At 44.4% G+C, this 19,575-nt stretch overlaps 14 non-coding genes across 14 annotated transcripts; all 14 read right to left on the bottom strand.

The window, feature by feature from the left end:
* Positions 1–115: 115 nt before the first annotated feature.
* LOC141205921 (U2 spliceosomal RNA) lies at positions 116–306 on the bottom strand. The gene has a single exon (XR_012276593.1). It is a non-coding gene; the product is annotated as a U2 spliceosomal RNA (small nuclear RNA).
* A 1,115-nt stretch (positions 307–1,421) lies between these two features.
* LOC141205910 (U2 spliceosomal RNA) lies at positions 1,422–1,612 on the bottom strand. Its single transcript, XR_012276582.1, has one exon. It is a non-coding gene; the product is annotated as a U2 spliceosomal RNA (small nuclear RNA).
* Positions 1,613–2,726: 1,114 nt separating this feature from the next.
* On the bottom strand, positions 2,727–2,917 carry LOC141206085 (U2 spliceosomal RNA). The gene has a single exon (XR_012276751.1). It is a non-coding gene; the product is annotated as a U2 spliceosomal RNA (small nuclear RNA).
* A 1,115-nt stretch (positions 2,918–4,032) lies between these two features.
* LOC141205899 (U2 spliceosomal RNA) lies at positions 4,033–4,223 on the bottom strand. Its single transcript, XR_012276571.1, has one exon. It is a non-coding gene; the product is annotated as a U2 spliceosomal RNA (small nuclear RNA).
* Positions 4,224–5,338: 1,115 nt separating this feature from the next.
* On the bottom strand, positions 5,339–5,529 carry LOC141205888 (U2 spliceosomal RNA). The gene has a single exon (XR_012276560.1). It is a non-coding gene; the product is annotated as a U2 spliceosomal RNA (small nuclear RNA).
* Positions 5,530–6,644: 1,115 nt separating this feature from the next.
* Positions 6,645–6,835, bottom strand: LOC141206272 (U2 spliceosomal RNA). Its single transcript, XR_012276925.1, has one exon. It is a non-coding gene; the product is annotated as a U2 spliceosomal RNA (small nuclear RNA).
* Positions 6,836–9,280: 2,445 nt separating this feature from the next.
* LOC141205877 (U2 spliceosomal RNA) lies at positions 9,281–9,471 on the bottom strand. The gene has a single exon (XR_012276549.1). It is a non-coding gene; the product is annotated as a U2 spliceosomal RNA (small nuclear RNA).
* Positions 9,472–10,586: 1,115 nt separating this feature from the next.
* On the bottom strand, positions 10,587–10,777 carry LOC141205866 (U2 spliceosomal RNA). The gene has a single exon (XR_012276538.1). It is a non-coding gene; the product is annotated as a U2 spliceosomal RNA (small nuclear RNA).
* Positions 10,778–11,892: 1,115 nt separating this feature from the next.
* Positions 11,893–12,083, bottom strand: LOC141206183 (U2 spliceosomal RNA). The gene has a single exon (XR_012276849.1). It is a non-coding gene; the product is annotated as a U2 spliceosomal RNA (small nuclear RNA).
* A 1,115-nt stretch (positions 12,084–13,198) lies between these two features.
* On the bottom strand, positions 13,199–13,389 carry LOC141206093 (U2 spliceosomal RNA). Its single transcript, XR_012276759.1, has one exon. It is a non-coding gene; the product is annotated as a U2 spliceosomal RNA (small nuclear RNA).
* A 1,115-nt stretch (positions 13,390–14,504) lies between these two features.
* LOC141205854 (U2 spliceosomal RNA) lies at positions 14,505–14,695 on the bottom strand. Its single transcript, XR_012276526.1, has one exon. It is a non-coding gene; the product is annotated as a U2 spliceosomal RNA (small nuclear RNA).
* Positions 14,696–15,810: 1,115 nt separating this feature from the next.
* LOC141205843 (U2 spliceosomal RNA) lies at positions 15,811–16,001 on the bottom strand. The gene has a single exon (XR_012276515.1). It is a non-coding gene; the product is annotated as a U2 spliceosomal RNA (small nuclear RNA).
* Positions 16,002–17,116: 1,115 nt separating this feature from the next.
* On the bottom strand, positions 17,117–17,307 carry LOC141205832 (U2 spliceosomal RNA). Its single transcript, XR_012276504.1, has one exon. It is a non-coding gene; the product is annotated as a U2 spliceosomal RNA (small nuclear RNA).
* Positions 17,308–18,422: 1,115 nt separating this feature from the next.
* LOC141205821 (U2 spliceosomal RNA) lies at positions 18,423–18,613 on the bottom strand. Its single transcript, XR_012276493.1, has one exon. It is a non-coding gene; the product is annotated as a U2 spliceosomal RNA (small nuclear RNA).
* Between the last annotated feature and the right edge of the window lie 962 nt (positions 18,614–19,575).

The raw sequence follows: 19,575 nt of genomic DNA, 5'->3' as shown, positions 1-19,575 counted from the left end.
CCAATGAGGAAAAGAAAAGCAAAGCCAAAGAGTCCATCCCAAAATCCGACAAACAAGCAAAATGAACAAAAAACATTGAATTCAATTCTTTCTGATTTTAGAAACTGCATTAAAGAAGGGGTGCACCGGTCCTGGAGATACTGCAATACCAGGTCAATGCGTGGAGTGGACAGAGCAAGCTCTTTTTCCATCTCCCTGTTCTAAAAATCCATTTAATATATGGTCCCCAGATAGGGGACGTATCAGATATTAAACTGATAAGAACAGATACTACACTTGATCTTAGCCAAAAGGCCGAGAAGCGATAACCAGAATTGGTTTCAAACTACGGAGCCACCCAAGGATCCTGAAAAGTCCATTTGTGGAGATGAGCTCCTGGACTCCCATTAAGAAGACATGTTGTCAACCTCTAGATCCCTTACATGCCTGCACTTTTCGGCTTGCTGCTGCTGCAATCCACGCGTTTTAGATCTGCATAACTCCACCTCTTTAAACACAGCACCTTCACCCCCTGCTGTTCCCACCCGCCTCAACACCGTTGGAAGGGAGGAGAACCAATTAAGGTGGGGGGTGGGGTGGAACGAGCAGCTGTCTACCCTTAGCAGGAGGGCTCCTGATTACATACCTCTCCTGCTGCTGCTGCTGCTGGCTGTCCAGCAGCAGACTGAAGGTGGCTGCTGCTGTGCACAGGTATATAAAGGCTCAGAGCCTATTATGACACGCGCAGCCAGCGTTCCATTGCCACATTCCATCTACTGCAGGCAGGATACCTGGCTGGCTGAATGTCGCTGAGAAGCTCACAGAGACCGCCATAAGCAACAGTTTAACAGAATGCCACAGACTAATCAACCAAACTTTTTGGGTTGGGTTCTCTTTTATAGTCTGCAGGCATTAAATGAAAGAAGTCAGTGTTCCAGCAGAAGGAGACAACGTTTCAGAAAAGGCATTGTAGCAAACCAAAAAAGAAATTTTAAGCGCAGCAGAGTAACCAGCGCACATACCTGTTAGCTCAGGTGAGTTTAAAAGGCTGCTGTTGATAACAAGGGCATTTGCTAAATAGATGGTGTGTGTGCAACAATATACTGAAAGGTCAATTATATTGTGCAGCTTATCTCACCACCTGTAGTTATTTAGGTGAAAGCTCCAAAATGCTTGCCTAATATGTCTGTTTATCCAAAAGGAAGTAAAAAGGGAGAGCTAGAAAGATAGCATTGCATCACATTACATGGCAATGCAATGCACAGTTGCTGAAGTTGAACCAAAATGAGCTTGTAATCTGGCTTCTGCAACTTTGAACATGAAAAATCCAATGAGGAGAAGAAAAGCAAAGCCAAAGAGTCCATCCCAAAATCCGACAAACAAGCAAAATGAACAAAAAACATTGAATTCAATTCTTTCTGATTTTAGAAACTGCATTAAAGAAGGGGTGCACCGGTCCTGGAGATACTGCAATACCAGGTCAATGCGTGGAGTGGACAGAGCAAGCTCTTTTTCCATCTCCCTGTTCTAAAAATCCATTTAATATATGGTCCCCAGATAGGGGACGTATCAGATATTAAACTGATAAGAACAGATACTACACTTGATCTTAGCCAAAAGGCCGAGAAGCGATAACCAGAATTGGTTTCAAACTACGGAGCCACCCAAGGATCCTGAAAAGTCCATTTGTGGAGATGAGCTCCTGGACTCCCGTTAAGAAGACATGTTGTCAACCTCTAGATCCCTTACATGCCTGCACTTTTCGGCTTGCTGCTGCTGCAATCCACGCGTTTTAGATCTGCATAACTCCACCTCTTTAAACACAGCACCTTCACCCCCTGCTGTTCCCACCCGCCTCAACACCGTTGGAAGGGAGGAGAACCAATTAAGGCGGGGGGTGGGGTGGAACGAGCAGCTGTCTACCCTTAGCAGGAGGGCTCCTGATTACATACCTCTCCTGCTGCTGCTGCTGCTGGCTGTCCAGCAGCAGACTGAAGGTGGCTGCTGCTGTGCACAGGTATATAAAGGCTCAGAGCCTATTATGACACGCGCAGCCAGCGTTCCATTGCCACATTCCATCTACTGCAGGCAGGATACCTGGCTGGCTGAATGTCGCTGAGAAGCTCACAGAGACCGCCATAAGCAACAGTTTAACAGAATGCCACAGACTAATCAACCAAACTTTTTGGGTTGGGTTCTCTTTTATAGTCTGCAGGCATTAAATGAAAGAAGTCAGTGTTCCAGCAGAAGGAGACAACGTTTCAGAAAAGGCATTGTAGCAAACCAAAAAAGAAATTTTAAGCGCAGCAGAGTAACCAGCGCACATACCTGTTAGCTCAGGTGGTTTAAAAGGCTGCTGTTGATAACAAGGGCATTTGCTAAATAGATGGTGTGTGTGCAACAATATACTGAAAGGTCAATTATATTGTGCAGCTTATCTCACCACCTGTAGTTATTTAGGTGAAAGCTCCAAAATGCTTGCCTAATATGTCTGTTTATCCAAAAGGAAGTAAAAAGGGAGAGCTAGAAAGATAGCATTGCATCACATTACATGGCAATGCAATGCACAGTTGCTGAAGTTGAACCAAAATGAGCTTGTAATCTGGCTTCTGCAACTTTGAACATGAAAAATCCAATGAGGAGAAGAAAAGCAAAGCCAAAGAGTCCATCCCAAAATCCGACAAACAAGCAAAATGAACAAAAAACATTGAATTCAATTCTTTCTGATTTTAGAAACTGCATTAAAGAAGGGGTGCACCGGTCCTGGAGATACTGCAATACCAGGTCAATGCGTGGAGTGGACAGAGCAAGCTCTTTTTCCATCTCCCTGTTCTAAAAATCCATTTAATATATGGTCCCCAGATAGGGGACGTATCAGATATTAAACTGATAAGAACAGATATTACACTTGATCTTAGCCAAAAGGCCGAGAAGCGATAACCAGAATTGGTTTCAAACTACGGAGCCACCCAAGGATCCTGAAAAGTCCATTTGTGGAGATGAGCTCCTGGACTCCCGTTAAGAAGACATGTTGTCAACCTCTAGATCCCTTACATGCCTGCACTTTTCGGCTTGCTGCTGCTGCAATCCACGCGTTTTAGATCTGCATAACTCCACCTCTTTAAACACAGCACCTTCACCCCCTGCTGTTCCCACCCGCCTCAACACCGTTGGAAGGGAGGAGAACCAATTAAGGCGGGGGGTGGGGTGGAACGAGCAGCTGTCTACCCTTAGCAGGAGGGCTCCTGATTACATACCTCTCCTGCTGCTGCTGCTGCTGGCTGTCCAGCAGCAGACTGAAGGTGGCTGCTGCTGTGCACAGGTATATAAAGGCTCAGAGCCTATTATGACACGCGCAGCCAGCGTTCCATTGCCACATTCCATCTACTGCAGGCAGGATACCTGGCTGGCTGAATGTCGCTGAGAAGCTCACAGAGACCGCCATAAGCAACAGTTTAACAGAATGCCACAGACTAATCAACCAAACTTTTTGGGTTGGGTTCTCTTTTATAGTCTGCAGGCATTAAATGAAAGAAGTCAGTGTTCCAGCAGAAGGAGACAACGTTTCAGAAAAGGCATTGTAGCAAACCAAAAAAGAAATTTTAAGCGCAGCAGAGTAACCAGCGCACATACCTGTTAGCTCAGGTGAGTTTAAAAGGCTGCTGTTGATAACAAGGGCATTTGCTAAATAGATGGTGTGTGTGCAACAATATACTGAAAGGTCAATTATATTGTGCAGCTTATCTCACCACCTGTAGTTATTTACGTGAAAGCTCCAAAATGCTTGCCTAATATGTCTGTTTATCCAAAAGGAAGTAAAAAGGGAGAGCTAGAAAGATAGCATTGCATCACATTACATGGCAATGCAATGCACAGTTGCTGAAGTTGAACCAAAATGAGCTTGTAATCTGGCTTCTGCAACTTTGAACATGAAAAATCCAATGAGGAGAAGAAAAGCAAAGCCAAAGAGTCCATCCCAAAATCCGACAAACAAGCAAAATGAACAAAAAACATTGAATTCAATTCTTTCTGATTTTAGAAACTGCATTAAAGAAGGGGTGCACCGGTCCTGGAGATACTGCAATACCAGGTCAATGCGTGGAGTGGACAGAGCAAGCTCTTTTTCCATCTCCCTGTTCTAAAAATCCATTTAATATATGGTCCCCAGATAGGGGACGTATCAGATATTAAACTGATAAGAACAGATACTACACTTGATCTTAGCCAAAAGGCCGAGAAGCGATAACCAGAATTGGTTTCAAACTACGGAGCCACCCAAGGATCCTGAAAAGTCCATTTGTGGAGATGAGCTCCTGGACTCCCGTTAAGAAGACATGTTGTCAACCTCTAGATCCCTTACATGCCTGCACTTTTCGGCTTGCTGCTGCTGCAATCCACGCGTTTTAGATCTGCATAACTCCACCTCTTTAAACACAGCACCTTCACCCCCTGCTGTTCCCACCCGCCTCAACACCGTTGGAAGGGAGGAGAACCAATTAAGGCGGGGGGTGGGGTGGAACGAGCAGCTGTCTACCCTTAGCAGGAGGGCTCCTGATTACATACCTCTCCTGCTGCTGCTGCTGCTGGCTGTCCAGCAGCAGACTGAAGGTGGCTGCTGCTGTGCACAGGTATATAAAGGCTCAGAGCCTATTATGACACGCGCAGCCAGCGTTCCATTGCCACATTCCATCTACTGCAGGCAGGATACCTGGCTGGCTGAATGTCGCTGAGAAGCTCACAGAGACCGCCATAAGCAACAGTTTAACAGAATGCCACAGACTAATCAACCAAACTTTTTGGGTTGGGTTCTCTTTTATAGTCTGCAGGCATTAAATGAAAGAAGTCAGTGTTCCAGCAGAAGGAGACAACGTTTCAGAAAAGGCATTGTAGCAAACCAAAAAAGAAATTTTAAGCGCAGCAGAGTAACCAGCGCACATACCTGTTAGCTCAGGTGAGTTTAAAAGGCTGCTGTTGATAACAAGGGCATTTGCTAAATAGATGGTGTGTGTGCAACAATATACTGAAAGGTCAATTATATTGTGCAGCTTATCTCACCACCTGTAGTTATTTAGGTGAAAGCTCCAAAATGCTTGCCTAATATGTCTGTTTATCCAAAAGGAAGTAAAAAGGGAGAGCTAGAAAGATAGCATTGCATCACATTACATGGCAATGCAATGCACAGTTGCTGAAGTTGAACCAAAATGAGCTTGTAATCTGGCTTCTGCAACTTTGAACATGAAAAATCCAATGAGGAGAAGAAAAGCAAAGCCAAAGAGTCCATCCCAAAATCCGACAAACAAGCAAAATGAACAAAAAACATTGAATTCAATTCTTTCTGATTTTAGAAACTGCATTAAAGAAGGGGTGCACCGGTCCTGGAGATACTGCAATACCAGGTCAATGCGTGGAGTGGACAGAGCAAGCTCTTTTTCCATCTCCCTGTTCTAAAAATCCATTTAATATATGGTCCCCAGATAGGGGACGTATCAGATATTAAACTGATAAGAACAGATACTACACTTGATCTTAGCCAAAAGGCCGAGAAGCGATAACCAGAATTGGTTTCAAACTACGGAGCCACCCAAGGATCCTGAAAAGTCCATTTGTGGAGATGAGCTCCTGGACTCCCGTTAAGAAGACATGTTGTCAACCTCTAGATCCCTTACATGCCTGCACTTTTCGGCTTGCTGCTGCTGCAATCCACGCGTTTTAGATCTGCATAACTCCACCTCTTTAAACACAGCACCTTCACCCCCTGCTGTTCCCACCCGCCTCAACACCGTTGGAAGGGAGGAGAACCAATTAAGGCGGGGGGTGGGGTGGAACGAGCAGCTGTCTACCCTTAGCAGGAGGGCTCCTGATTACATACCTCTCCTGCTGCTGCTGCTGCTGGCTGTCCAGCAGCAGACTGAAGGTGGCTGCTGCTGTGCACAGGTATATAAAGGCTCAGAGCCTATTATGACACGCGCAGCCAGCGTTCCATTGCCACATTCCATCTACTGCAGGCAGGATACCTGGCTGGCTGAATGTCGCTGAGAAGCTCACAGAGACCGCCATAAGCAACAGTTTAACAGAATGCCACAGACTAATCAACCAAACTTTTTGGGTTGGGTTCTCTTTTATAGTCTGCAGGCATTAAATGAAAGAAGTCAGTGTTCCAGCAGAAGGAGACAACGTTTCAGAAAAGGCATTGTAGCAAACCAAAAAAGAAATTTTAAGCGCAGCAGAGTAACCAGCGCACATACCTGTTAGCTCAGGTGAGTTTAAAAGGCTGCTGTTGATAACAAGGGCATTTGCTAAATAGATGGTGTGTGTGCAACAATATACTGAAAGGTCAATTATATTGTGCAGCTTATCTCACCACCTGTAGTTATTTACGTGAAAGCTCCAAAATGCTTGCCTAATATGTCTGTTTATCCAAAAGGAAGTAAAAAGGGAGAGCTAGAAAGATAGCATTGCATCACATTACATGGCAATGCAATGCACAGTTGCTGAAGTTGAACCAAAATGAGCTTGTAATCTGGCTTCTGCAACTTTGAACATGAAAAATCCAATGAGGAGAAGAAAAGCAAAGCCAAAGAGTCCATCCCAAAATCCGACAAACAAGCAAAATGAACAAAAAACATTGAATTCAATTCTTTCTGATTTTAGAAACTGCATTAAAGAAGGGGTGCACCGGTCCTGGAGATACTGCAATACCAGGTCAATGCGTGGAGTGGACAGAGCAAGCTCTTTTTCCATCTCCCTGTTCTAAAAATCCATTTAATATATGGTCCCCAGATAGGGGACGTATCAGATATTAAACTGATAAGAACAGATTTTTTTTTTTTTTTTGTTCCAAACACTCAGAAATTAAGTTTTATAATCTTAAATCATATATCACCAAACTCAAGATTTTAGTTCCATCATCGTGTTTAGATATTATATTTATATTTTTTAATTTGAATTAATATATATAAAGTTAAACATAACAATTCCTTTGCAGTTTCAACAGTTTCCAAACAAATCACAACTGACATTACTTCACCCGGTTTCCCAAACTAAATATCCCCTTTTTCTCTTTTACTTTCCTCCCAACAAAACCCCTTAACTTCTTTTCTTCCTCCTCATGCTCTAACCGCATCTGTTCCCAATCATACTCTTCCTCATCATCTCTGAAAGTCACCACCTTCTCCAACACTTTACCCTTTTCCTCTTTTACTTCTTTCTTTTCACCAGATACTTTCCTTGATCCACAATTTTCCTGTACCGTTACCTTTTTCTTCAATTTCACCTTTAAACTTTCAACTTCTTTTCCCTGCTTATTCTCCTCTATAATTATCGCATCAACTTCCTTCTTCATTTTATCACCAATATCTTCCTTTTGTCCTCCAAAGTTCTTTTCAAAAGTTCCTTTGCTGCTTTCCATGTAACAATACCCAGAACTCCCGTTTAACATAATCCTCCCATTATGCAAATTTTCTTCTCCTGTTGTCCACACCAAAAAAAGTCTCTTTCCGTTCCAAATACCAACTTTGTTCCTGTATAATTTCTGAAACTTTACCATCTTACATTTAGATTCCAAAAAAACCATTATCTCCTCTATTTCCACAAACGGATTGTCCATGTAAATTATCACACTCTTCGGTTTCCCCATGAATGATGCACTTACTCCAATTTTCCCAGAATCCTCTTCACTCCAGCCTTTGAAAAAATGAATGCACTTTTCCTCAGAAACTAGAATCACATCACAAACTTTACCTTGCTTTATTTCTTGCATACAGTAGATATCCTTCTCCAAAACTTCATATTTCCTCAAAATTTCCAGAATCCATTTTTCTTTCAAAAAAGTTTCTTCCGTCTCCCGTTTCACAAAAAAACGTAAGCATCTCTTCTTTTTCCAAAACTCCATCTCAACGATCCGTTTTCCTTCCGTTTTTTCCTTTTAATCCTCCAAATGTTGCCACCACAGCTATGTGTGGCGACAGTTGCCCCCCACAGCTATGTGTGGTGACAAGGTGATCGCCTCTCGTTGCCCAGGGACTAATCCGACTCCCTAATAGCAGCAGGGGGGTTTAGCTCCACCGATAAGTGTAGCGATCCCCCCAGGCCAAGGAGTCGGGTACCCCAAGCGCCTCCCAGCCAAGACCAAGGCAAAAACCGCTAGATCACTGCACTTGATCTTAGCCAAAAGGCCGAGAAGCGATAACCAGAATTGGTTTCAAACTACGGAGCCACCCAAGGATCCTGAAAAGTCCATTTGTGGAGATGAGCTCCTGGACTCCCGTTAAGAAGACATGTTGTCAACCTCTAGATCCCTTACATGCCTGCACTTTTCGGCTTGCTGCTGCTGCAATCCACGCGTTTTAGATCTGCATAACTCCACCTCTTTAAACACAGCACCTTCACCCCCTGCTGTTCCCACCCGCCTCAACACCGTTGGAAGGGAGGAGAACCAATTAAGGCGGGGGGTGGGGTGGAACGAGCAGCTGTCTACCCTTAGCAGGAGGGCTCCTGATTACATACCTCTCCTGCTGCTGCTGCTGCTGGCTGTCCAGCAGCAGACTGAAGGTGGCTGCTGCTGTGCACAGGTATATAAAGGCTCAGAGCCTATTATGACACGCGCAGCCAGCGTTCCATTGCCACATTCCATCTACTGCAGGCAGGATACCTGGCTGGCTGAATGTCGCTGAGAAGCTCACAGAGACCGCCATAAGCAACAGTTTAACAGAATGCCACAGACTAATCAACCAAACTTTTTGGGTTGGGTTCTCTTTTATAGTCTGCAGGCATTAAATGAAAGAAGTCAGTGTTCCAGCAGAAGGAGACAACGTTTCAGAAAAGGCATTGTAGCAAACCAAAAAAGAAATTTTAAGCGCAGCAGAGTAACCAGCGCACATACCTGTTAGCTCAGGTGAGTTTAAAAGGCTGCTGTTGATAACAAGGGCATTTGCTAAATAGATGGTGTGTGTGCAACAATATACTGAAAGGTCAATTATATTGTGCAGCTTATCTCACCACCTGTAGTTATTTAGGTGAAAGCTCCAAAATGCTTGCCTAATATGTCTGTTTATCCAAAAGGAAGTAAAAAGGGAGAGCTAGAAAGATAGCATTGCATCACATTACATGGCAATGCAATGCACAGTTGCTGAAGTTGAACCAAAATGAGCTTGTAATCTGGCTTCTGCAACTTTTAACATGAAAAATCCAATGAGGAAAAGAAAAGCAAAGCCAAAGAGTCCATCCCAAAATCCGACAAACAAGCAAAATGAACAAAAAACATTGAATTCAATTCTTTCTGATTTTAGAAACTGCATTAAAGAAGGGGTGCACCGGTCCTGGAGATACTGCAATACCAGGTCAATGCGTGGAGTGGACAGAGCAAGCTCTTTTTCCATCTCCCTGTTCTAAAAATCCATTTAATATATGGTCCCCAGATAGGGGACGTATCAGATATTAAACTGATAAGAACAGATACTACACTTGATCTTAGCCAAAAGGCCGAGAAGCGATAACCAGAATTGGTTTCAAACTACGGAGCCACCCAAGGATCCTGAAAAGTCCATTTGTGGAGATGAGCTCCTGGACTCCCGTTAAGAAGACATGTTGTCAACCTCTAGATCCCTTACATGCCTGCACTTTTCGGCTTGCTGCTGCTGCAATCCACGCGTTTTAGATCTGCATAACTCCACCTCTTTAAACACAGCACCTTCACCCCCTGCTGTTCCCACCCGCCTCAACACCGTTGGAAGGGAGGAGAACCAATTAAGGCGGGGGGTGGGGTGGAACGAGCAGCTGTCTACCCTTAGCAGGAGGGCTCCTGATTACATACCTCTCCTGCTGCTGCTGCTGCTGGCTGTCCAGCAGCAGACTGAAGGTGGCTGCTGCTGTGCACAGGTATATAATGGCTCAGAGCCTATTATGACATACGCAGCCAGCGTTCCATTGCCACATTCCATCTACTGCAGGCAGGATACCTGGCTGGCTGAATGTCGCTGAGAAGCTCACAGAGACCGCCATAAGCAACAGTTTAACAGAATGCCACAGACTAATCAACCAAACTTTTTGGGTTGGGTTCTCTTTTATAGTCTGCAGGCATTAAATGAAAGAAGTCAGTGTTCCAGCAGAAGGAGACAACGTTTCAGAAAAGGCATTGTAGCAAACCAAAAAAGAAATTTTAAGCGCAGCAGAGTAACCAGCGCACATACCTGTTAGCTCAGGTGAGTTTAAAAGGCTGCTGTTGATAACAAGGGCATTTGCTAAATAGATGGTGTGTGTGCAACAATATACTGAAAGGTCAATTATATTGTGCAGCTTATCTCACCACCTGTAGTTATTTAGGTGAAAGCTCCAAAATGCTTGCCTAATATGTCTGTTTATCCAAAAGGAAGTAAAAAGGGAGAGCTAGAAAGATAGCATTGCATCACATTACATGGCAATGCAATGCACAGTTGCTGAAGTTGAACCAAAATGAGCTTGTAATCTGGCTTCTGCAACTTTGAACATGAAAAATCCAATGAGGAGAAGAAAAGCAAAGCCAAAGAGTCCATCCCAAAATCCGACAAACAAGCAAAATGAACAAAAAACATTGAATTCAATTCTTTCTGATTTTAGAAACTGCATTAAAGAAGGGGTGCACCGGTCCTGGAGATACTGCAATACCAGGTCAATGCGTGGAGTGGACAGAGCAAGCTCTTTTTCCATCTCCCTGTTCTAAAAATCCATTTAATATATGGTCCCCAGATAGGGGACGTATCAGATATTAAACTGATAAGAACAGATACTACACTTGATCTTAGCCAAAAGGCCGAGAAGCGATAACCAGAATTGGTTTCAAACTACGGAGCCACCCAAGGATCCTGAAAAGTCCATTTGTGGAGATGAGCTCCTGGACTCCCGTTAAGAAGACATGTTGTCAACCTCTAGATCCCTTACATGCCTGCACTTTTCGGCTTGCTGCTGCTGCAATCCACGCGTTTTAGATCTGCATAACTCCACCTCTTTAAACACAGCACCTTCACCCCCTGCTGTTCCCACCCGCCTCAACACCGTTGGTAGGGAGGAGAACCAATTAAGGCGGGGGGTGGGGTGGAACGAGCAGCTGTCTACCCTTAGCAGGAGGGCTCCTGATTACATACCTCTCCTGCTGCTGCTGCTGCTGGCTGTCCAGCAGCAGACTGAAGGTGGCTGCTGCTGTGCACAGGTATATAAAGGCTCAGAGCCTATTATGACACGCGCAGCCAGCGTTCCATTGCCACATTCCATCTACTGCAGGCAGGATACCTGGCTGGCTGAATGTCGCTGAGAAGCTCACAGAGACCGCCATAAGCAACAGTTTAACAGAATGCCACAGACTAATCAACCAAACTTTTTGGGTTGGGTTCTCTTTTATAGTCTGCAGGCATTAAATGAAAGAAGTCAGTGTTCCAGCAGAAGGAGACAACGTTTCAGAAAAGGCATTGTAGCAAACCAAAAAAGAAATTTTAAGCGCAGCAGAGTAACCAGCGCACATACCTGTTAGCTCAGGTGAGTTTAAAAGGCTGCTGTTGATAACAAGGGCATTTGCTAAATAGATGGTGTGTGTGCAACAATATACTGAAAGGTCAATTATATTGTGCAGCTTATCTCACCACCTGTAGTTATTTAGGTGAAAGCTCCAAAATGCTTGCCTAATATGTCTGTTTATCCAAAAGGAAGTAAAAAGGGAGAGCTAGAAAGATAGCATTGCATCACATTACATGGCAATGCAATGCACAGTTGCTGAAGTTGAACCAAAATGAGCTTGTAATCTGGCTTCTGCAACTTTGAACATGAAAAATCCAATGAGGAGAAGAAAAGCAAAGCCAAAGAGTCCATCCCAAAATCCGACAAACAAGCAAAATGAACAAAAAACATTGAATTCAATTCTTTCTGATTTTAGAAACTGCATTAAAGAAGGGGTGCACCTGTCCTGGAGATACTGCAATACCAGGTCAATGCGTGGAGTGGACAGAGCAAGCTCTTTTTCCATCTCTCTGTTCTAAAAATCCATTTAATATATGGTCCCCAGATAGGGGACGTATCAGATATTAAACTGATAAGAACAGATACTACACTTGATCTTAGCCAAAAGGCCGAGAAGCGATAACCAGAATTGGTTTCAAACTACGGAGCCACCCAAGGATCCTGAAAAGTCCATTTGTGGAGATGAGCTCCTGGACTCCCGTTAAGAAGACATGTTGTCAACCTCTAGATCCCTTACATGCCTGCACTTTTCGGCTTGCTGCTGCTGCAATCCACGCGTTTTAGATCTGCATAACTCCACCTCTTTAAACACAGCACCTTCACCCCCTGCTGTTCCCACCCGCCTCAACACCGTTGGAAGGGAGGTGAACCAATTAAGGCGGGGGGTGGGGTGGAACGAGCAGCTGTCTACCCTTAGCAGGAGGGCTCCTGATTACATACCTCTCCTGTTGCTGCTGCTGCTGGCTGTCCAGCAGCAGACTGAAGGTGGCTGCTGCTGTGCACAGGTATATAAAGGCTCAGAGCCTATTATGACACGCGCAGCCAGCGTTCCATTGCCACATTCCATCTACTGCAGGCAGGATACCTGGCTGGCTGAATGTCGCTGAGAAGCTCACAGAGACCGCCATAAGCAACAGTTTAACAGAATGCCACAGACTAATCAACCAAACTTTTTGGGTTGGGTTCTCTTTTATAGTCTGCAGGCATTAAATGAAAGAAGTCAGTGTTCCAGCAGAAGGAGACAACGTTTCAGAAAAGGCATTGTAGCAAACCAAAAAAGAAATTTTAAGCGCAGCAGAGTAACCAGCGCACATACCTGTTAGCTCAGGTGAGTTTAAAAGGCTGCTGTTGATAACAAGGGCATTTGCTAAATAGATGGTGTGTGTGCAACAATATACTGAAAGGTCAATTATATTGTGCAGCTTATCTCACCACCTGTAGTTATTTAGGTGAAAGCTCCAAAATGCTTGCCTAATATGTCTGTTTATCCAAAAGGAAGTAAAAAGGGAGAGCTAGAAAGATAGCATTGCATCACATTACATGGCAATGCAATGCACAGTTGCTGAAGTTGAACCAAAATGAGCTTGTAATCTGGCTTCTGCAACTTTGAACATGAAAAATCCAATGAGGAGAAGAAAAGCAAAGCCAAAGAGTCCATCCCAAAATCCGACAAACAAGCAAAATGAACAAAAAACATTGAATTCAATTCTTTCTGATTTTAGAAACTGCATTAAAGAAGGGGTGCACCTGTCCTGGAGATACTGCAATACCAGGTCAATGCGTGGAGTGGACAGAGCAAGCTCTTTTTCCATCTCCCTGTTCTAAAAATCCATTTAATATATGGTCCCCAGATAGGGGACGTATCAGATATTAAACTGATAAGAACAGATACTACACTTGATCTTAGCCAAAAGGCCGAGAAGCGATAACCAGAATTGGTTTCAAACTACGGAGCCACCCAAGGATCCTGAAAAGTCCATTTGTGGAGATGAGCTCCTGGACTCCCGTTAAGAAGACATGTTGTCAACCTCTAGATCCCTTACATGCCTGCACTTTTCGGCTTGCTGCTGCTGCAATCCACGCGTTTTAGATCTGCATAACTCCACCTCTTTAAACACAGCACCTTCACCCCCTGCTGTTCCCACCCGCCTCAACACCGTTGGAAGGGAGGAGAACCAATTAAGGCGGGGGGTGGGGTGGAACGAGCAGCTGTCTACCCTTAGCAGGAGGGCTCCTGATTACATACCTCTCCTGCTGCTGCTGCTGCTGGCTGTCCAGCAGCAGACTGAAGGTGGCTGCTGCTGTGCACAGGTATATAAAGGCTCAGAGCCTATTATGACACGCGCAGCCAGCGTTCCATTGCCACATTCCATCTACTGCAGGCAGGATACCTGGCTGGCTGAATGTCGCTGAGAAGCTCACAGAGACCGCCATAAGCAACAGTTTAACAGAATGCCACAGACTAATCAACCAAACTTTTTGGGTTGGGTTCTCTTTTATAGTCTGCAGGCATTAAATGAAAGAAGTCAGTGTTCCAGCAGAAGGAGACAACGTTTCAGAAAAGGCATTGTAGCAAACCAAAAAAGAAATTTTAAGCGCAGCAGAGTAACCAGCGCACATACCTGTTAGCTCAGGTGAGTTTAAAAGGCTGCTGTTGATAACAAGGGCATTTGCTAAATAGATGGTGTGTGTGCAACAATATACTGAAAGGTCAATTATATTGTGCAGCTTATCTCACCACCTGTAGTTATTTAGGTGAAAGCTCCAAAATGCTTGCCTAATATGTCTGTTTATCCAAAAGGAAGTAAAAAGGGAGAGCTAGAAAGATAGCATTGCATCACATTACATGGCAATGCAATGCACAGTTGCTGAAGTTGAACCAAAATGAGCTTGTAATCTGGCTTCTGCAACTTTGAACATGAAAAATCCAATGAGGAGAAGAAAAGCAAAGCCAAAGAGTCCATCCCAAAATCCGACAAACAAGCAAAATGAACAAAAAACATTGAATTCAATTCTTTCTGATTTTAGAAACTGCATTAAAGAAGGGGTGCACCGGTCCTGGAGATACTGCAATACCAGGTCAATGCGTGGAGTGGACAGAGCAAGCTCTTTTTCCATCTCCCTGTTCTAAAAATCCATTTAATATATGGTCCCCAGATAGGGGACGTATCAGATATTAAACTGATAAGAACAGATACTACACTTGATCTTAGCCAAAAGGCCGAGAAGCGATAACCAGAATTGGTTTCAAACTACGGAGCCACCCAAGGATCCTGAAAAGTCCATTTGTGGAGATGAGCTCCTGGACTCCCGTTAAGAAGACATGTTGTCAACCTCTAGATCCCTTACATGCCTGCACTTTTCGGCTTGCTGCTGCTGCAATCCACGCGTTTTAGATCTGCATAACTCCACCTCTTTAAACACAGCACCTTCACCCCCTGCTGTTCCCACCCGCCTCAACACCGTTGGAAGGGAGGTGAACCAATTAAGGCGGGGGGTGGGGTGGAACGAGCAGCTGTCTACCCTTAGCAGGAGGGCTCCTGATTACATACCTCTCCTGTTGCTGCTGCTGCTGGCTGTCCAGCAGCAGACTGAAGGTGGCTGCTGCTGTGCACAGGTATATAAAGGCTCAGAGCCTATTATGACACGCGCAGCCAGCGTTCCATTGCCACATTCCATCTACTGCAGGCAGGATACCTGGCTGGCTGAATGTCGCTGAGAAGCTCACAGAGACCGCCATAAGCAACAGTTTAACAGAATGCCACAGACTAATCAACCAAACTTTTTGGGTTGGGTTCTCTTTTATAGTCTGCAGGCATTAAATGAAAGAAGTCAGTGTTCCAGCAGAAGGAGACAACGTTTCAGAAAAGGCATTGTAGCAAACCAAAAAAGAAATTTTAAGCGCAGCAGAGTAACCAGCGCACATACCTGTTAGCTCAGGTGAGTTTAAAAGGCTGCTGTTGATAACAAGGGCATTTGCTAAATAGATGGTGTGTGTGCAACAATATACTGAAAGGTCAATTATATTGTGCAGCTTATCTCACCACCTGTAGTTATTTAGGTGAAAGCTCCAAAATGCTTGCCTAATATGTCTGTTTATCCAAAAGGAAGTAAAAAGGGAGAGCTAGAAAGATAGCATTGCATCACATTACATGGCAATGCAATGCACAGTTGCTGAAGTTGAACCAAAATGAGCTTGTAATCTGGCTTCTGCAACTTTGAACATGAAAAATCCAATGAGGAGAAGAAAAGCAAAGCCAAAGAGTCCATCCCAAAATCCGACAAACAAGCAAAATGAACAAAAAACATTGAATTCAATTCTTTCTGATTTTAGAAACTGCATTAAAGAAGGGGTGCACCGGTCCTGGAGATACTGCAATACCAGGTCAATGCGTGGAGTGGACAGAGCAAGCTCTTTTTCCATCTCCCTGTTCTAAAAATCCATTTAATATATGGTCCCCAGATAGGGGACGTATCAGATATTAAACTGATAAGAACAGATACTACACTTGATCTTAGCCAAAAGGCCGAGAAGCGATAACCAGAATTGGTTTCAAACTACGGAGCCACCCAAGGATCCTGAAAAGTCCATTTGTGGAGATGAGCTCCTGGACTCCCGTTAAGAAGACATGTTGTCAACCTCTAGATCCCTTACATGCCTGCACTTTTCGGCTTGCTGCTGCTGCAATCCACGCGTTTTAGATCTGCATAACTCCACCTCTTTAAACACAGCACCTTCACCCCCTGCTGTTCCCACCCGCCTCAACACCGTTGGAAGGGAGGAGAACCAATTAAGGCGGGGGGTGGGGTGGAACGAGCAGCTGTCTACCCTTAGCAGGAGGGCTGCTGATTACATACCTCTCCTGCTGCTGCTGCTGCTGGCTGTCCAGCAGCAGACTGAAGGTGGCTGCTGCTGTGCACAGGTATATAAAGGCTCAGAGCCTATTATGACACGCGCAGCCAGCGTTCCATTGCCACATTCCATCTACTGCAGGCAGGATACCTGGCTGGCTGAATGTCGCTGAGAAGCTCACAGAGACCGCCATAAGCAACAGTTTAACAGAATGCCACAGACTAATCAACCAAACTTTTTGGGTTGGGTTCTCTTTTATAGTCTGCAGGCATTAAATGAAAGAAGTCAGTGTTCCAGCAGAAGGAGACAACGTTTCAGAAAAGGCATTGTAGCAAACCAAAAAAGAAATTTTAAGCGCAGCAGAGTAACCAGCGCACATACCTGTTAGCTCAGGTGAGTTTAAAAGGCTGCTGTTGATAACAAGGGCATTTGCTAAATAGATGGTGTGTGTGCAACAATATACTGAAAGGTCAATTATATTGTGCAGCTTATCTCACCACCTGTAGTTATTTAGGTGAAAGCTCCAAAATGCTTGCCTAATATGTCTGTTTATCCAAAAGGAAGTAAAAAGGGAGAGCTAGAAAGATAGCATTGCATCACATTACATGGCAATGCAATGCACAGTTGCTGATGTTGAACCAAAATGAGCTTGTAATCTGGCTTCTGCAACTTTGAACATGAAAAATCCAATGAGGAGAAGAAAAGCAAAGCCAAAGAGTCCATCCCAAAATCCGACAAACAAGCAAAATGAACAAAAAACATTGAATTCAATTCTTTCTGATTTTAGAAACTGCATTAAAGAAGGGGTGCACCGGTCCTGGAGATACTGCAATACCAGGTCAATGCGTGGAGTGGACAGAGCAAGCTCTTTTTCCATCTCCCTGTTCTAAAAATCCATTTAATATATGGTCCCCAGATAGGGGACGTATCAGATATTAAACTGATAAGAACAGATACTACACTTGATCTTAGCCAAAAGGCCGAGAAGCGATAACCAGAATTGGTTTCAAACTACGGAGCCACCCAAGGATCCTGAAAAGTCCATTTGTGGAGATGAGCTCCTGGACTCCCGTTAAGAAGACATGTTGTCAACCTCTAGATCCCTTACATGCCTGCACTTTTCGGCTTGCTGCTGCTGCAATCCACGCGTTTTAGATCTGCATAACTCCACCTCTTTAAACACAGCACCTTCACCCCCTGCTGTTCCCACCCGCCTCAACACCGTTGGAAGGGAGGAGAACCAATTAAGGCGGGGGGTGGGGTGGAACGAGCAGCTGTCTACCCTTAGCAGGAGGGCTCCTGATTACATACCTCTCCTGCTGTTGCTGCTGCTGGCTGTCCAGCAACAGACTGAAGGTGGCTGCTGCTGTGCACAGGTATATAAAGGCTCAGAGCCTATTATGACACGCGCAGCCAGCGTTCCATTGCCACATTCCATCTACTGCAGGCAGGATACCTGGCTGGCTGAATGTCGCTGAGAAGCTCACAGAGACCGCCATAAGCAACAGTTTAACAGAATGCCACAGACTAATCAACCAAACTTTTTGGGTTGGGTTCTCTTTTATAGTCTGCAGGCATTAAATGAAAGAAGTCAGTGTTCCAGCAGAAGGAGACAACGTTTCAGAAAAGGCATTGTAGCAAACCAAAAAAGAAATTTTAAGCGCAGCAGAGTAACCAGCGCACATACCTGTTAGCTCAGGTGAGTTTAAAAGGCTGCTGTTGATAACAAGGGCATTTGCTAAATAGATGGTGTGTGTGCAACAATATACTGAAAGGTCAATTATATTGTGCAGCTTATCTCACCACCTGTAGTTATTTAGGTGAAAGCTCCAAAATGCTTGCCTAATATGTCTGTTTATCCAAAAGGAAGTAAAAAGGGAGAGCTAGAAAGATAGCATTGCATCACATTACATGGCAATGCAATGCACAGTTGCTGATGTTGAACCAAAATGAGCTTGTAATCTGGCTTCTGCAACTTTGAACATGAAAAATCCAATGAGGAGAAGAAAAGCAAAGCCAAAGAGTCCATCCCAAAATCCGACAAACAAGCAAAATGAACAAAAAACATTGAATTCAATTCTTTCTGATTTTAGAAACTGCATTAAAGAAGGGGTGCACCGGTCCTGGAGATACTGCAATACCAGGTCAATGCGTGGAGTGGACAGAGCAAGCTCTTTTTCCATCTCCCTGTTCTAAAAATCCATTTAATATATGGTCCCCAGATAGGGGACGTATCAGATATTAAACTGATAAGAACAGATACTACACTTGATCTTAGCCAAAAGGCCGAGAAGCGATAACCAGAATTGGTTTCAAACTACGGAGCCACCCAAGGATCCTGAAAAGTCCATTTGTGGAGATGAGCTCCTGGACTCCCGTTAAGAAGACATGTTGTCAACCTCTAGATCCCTTACATGCCTGCACTTTTCGGCTTGCTGCTGCTGCAATCCACGCGTTTTAGATCTGCATAACTCCACCTCTTTAAACACAGCACCTTCACCCCCTGCTGTTCCCACCCGCCTCAACACCGTTGGAAGGGAGGAGAACCAATTAAGGCGGGGGGTGGGGTGGAACGAGCAGCTGTCTACCCTTAGCAGGAGGGCTCCTGATTACATACCTCTCCTGCTGCTGCTGCTGCTGGCTGTCCAGCAACAGACTGAAGGTGGCTGCTGCTGTGCACAGGTATATAAAGGCTCAGAGCCTATTATGACACGCGCAGCCAGCGTTCCATTGCCACATTCCATCTACTGCAGGCAGGATACCTGGCTGGCTGAATGTCGCTGAGAAGCTCACAGAGACCGCCATAAGCAACAGTTTAACAGAATGCCACAGACTAATCAACCAAACTTTTTGGGTTGGGTTCTCTTTTATAGTCTGCAGGCATTAAATGAAAGAAGTCAGTGTTCCAGCAGAAGGAGACAACGTTTCAGAAAAGGCATTGTAGCAAACCAAAAAAGAAATTTTAAGCGCAGCAGAGTAACCAGCGCACATACCTGTTAGCTCAGGTGAGTTTAAAAGGCTGCTGTTGATAACAAGGGCATTTGCTAAATAGATGGTGTGTGTGCAACAATATACTGAAAGGTCAATTATATTGTGCAGCTTATCTCACCACCTGTAGTTATTTAGGTGAAAGCTCCAAAATGCTTGCCTAATATGTCTGTTTATCCAAAAGGAAGTAAAAAGGGAGAGCTAGAAAGATAGCATTGCATCACATTACATGGCAATGCAATGCACAGTTGCTGAAGTTGAACCAAAATGAG

This window comes from Phyllobates terribilis, unplaced genomic scaffold (assembly GCF_046119375.1).
Source record: "Phyllobates terribilis strain yellow unplaced genomic scaffold, ASM4611937v1 Scaffold_142__1_contigs__length_4687701, whole genome shotgun sequence".
Classification (NCBI taxonomy): Eukaryota; Metazoa; Chordata; class Amphibia; order Anura; family Dendrobatidae; genus Phyllobates; species Phyllobates terribilis.
This window is presented reverse-complemented; position numbering and strand designations above follow the sequence as displayed.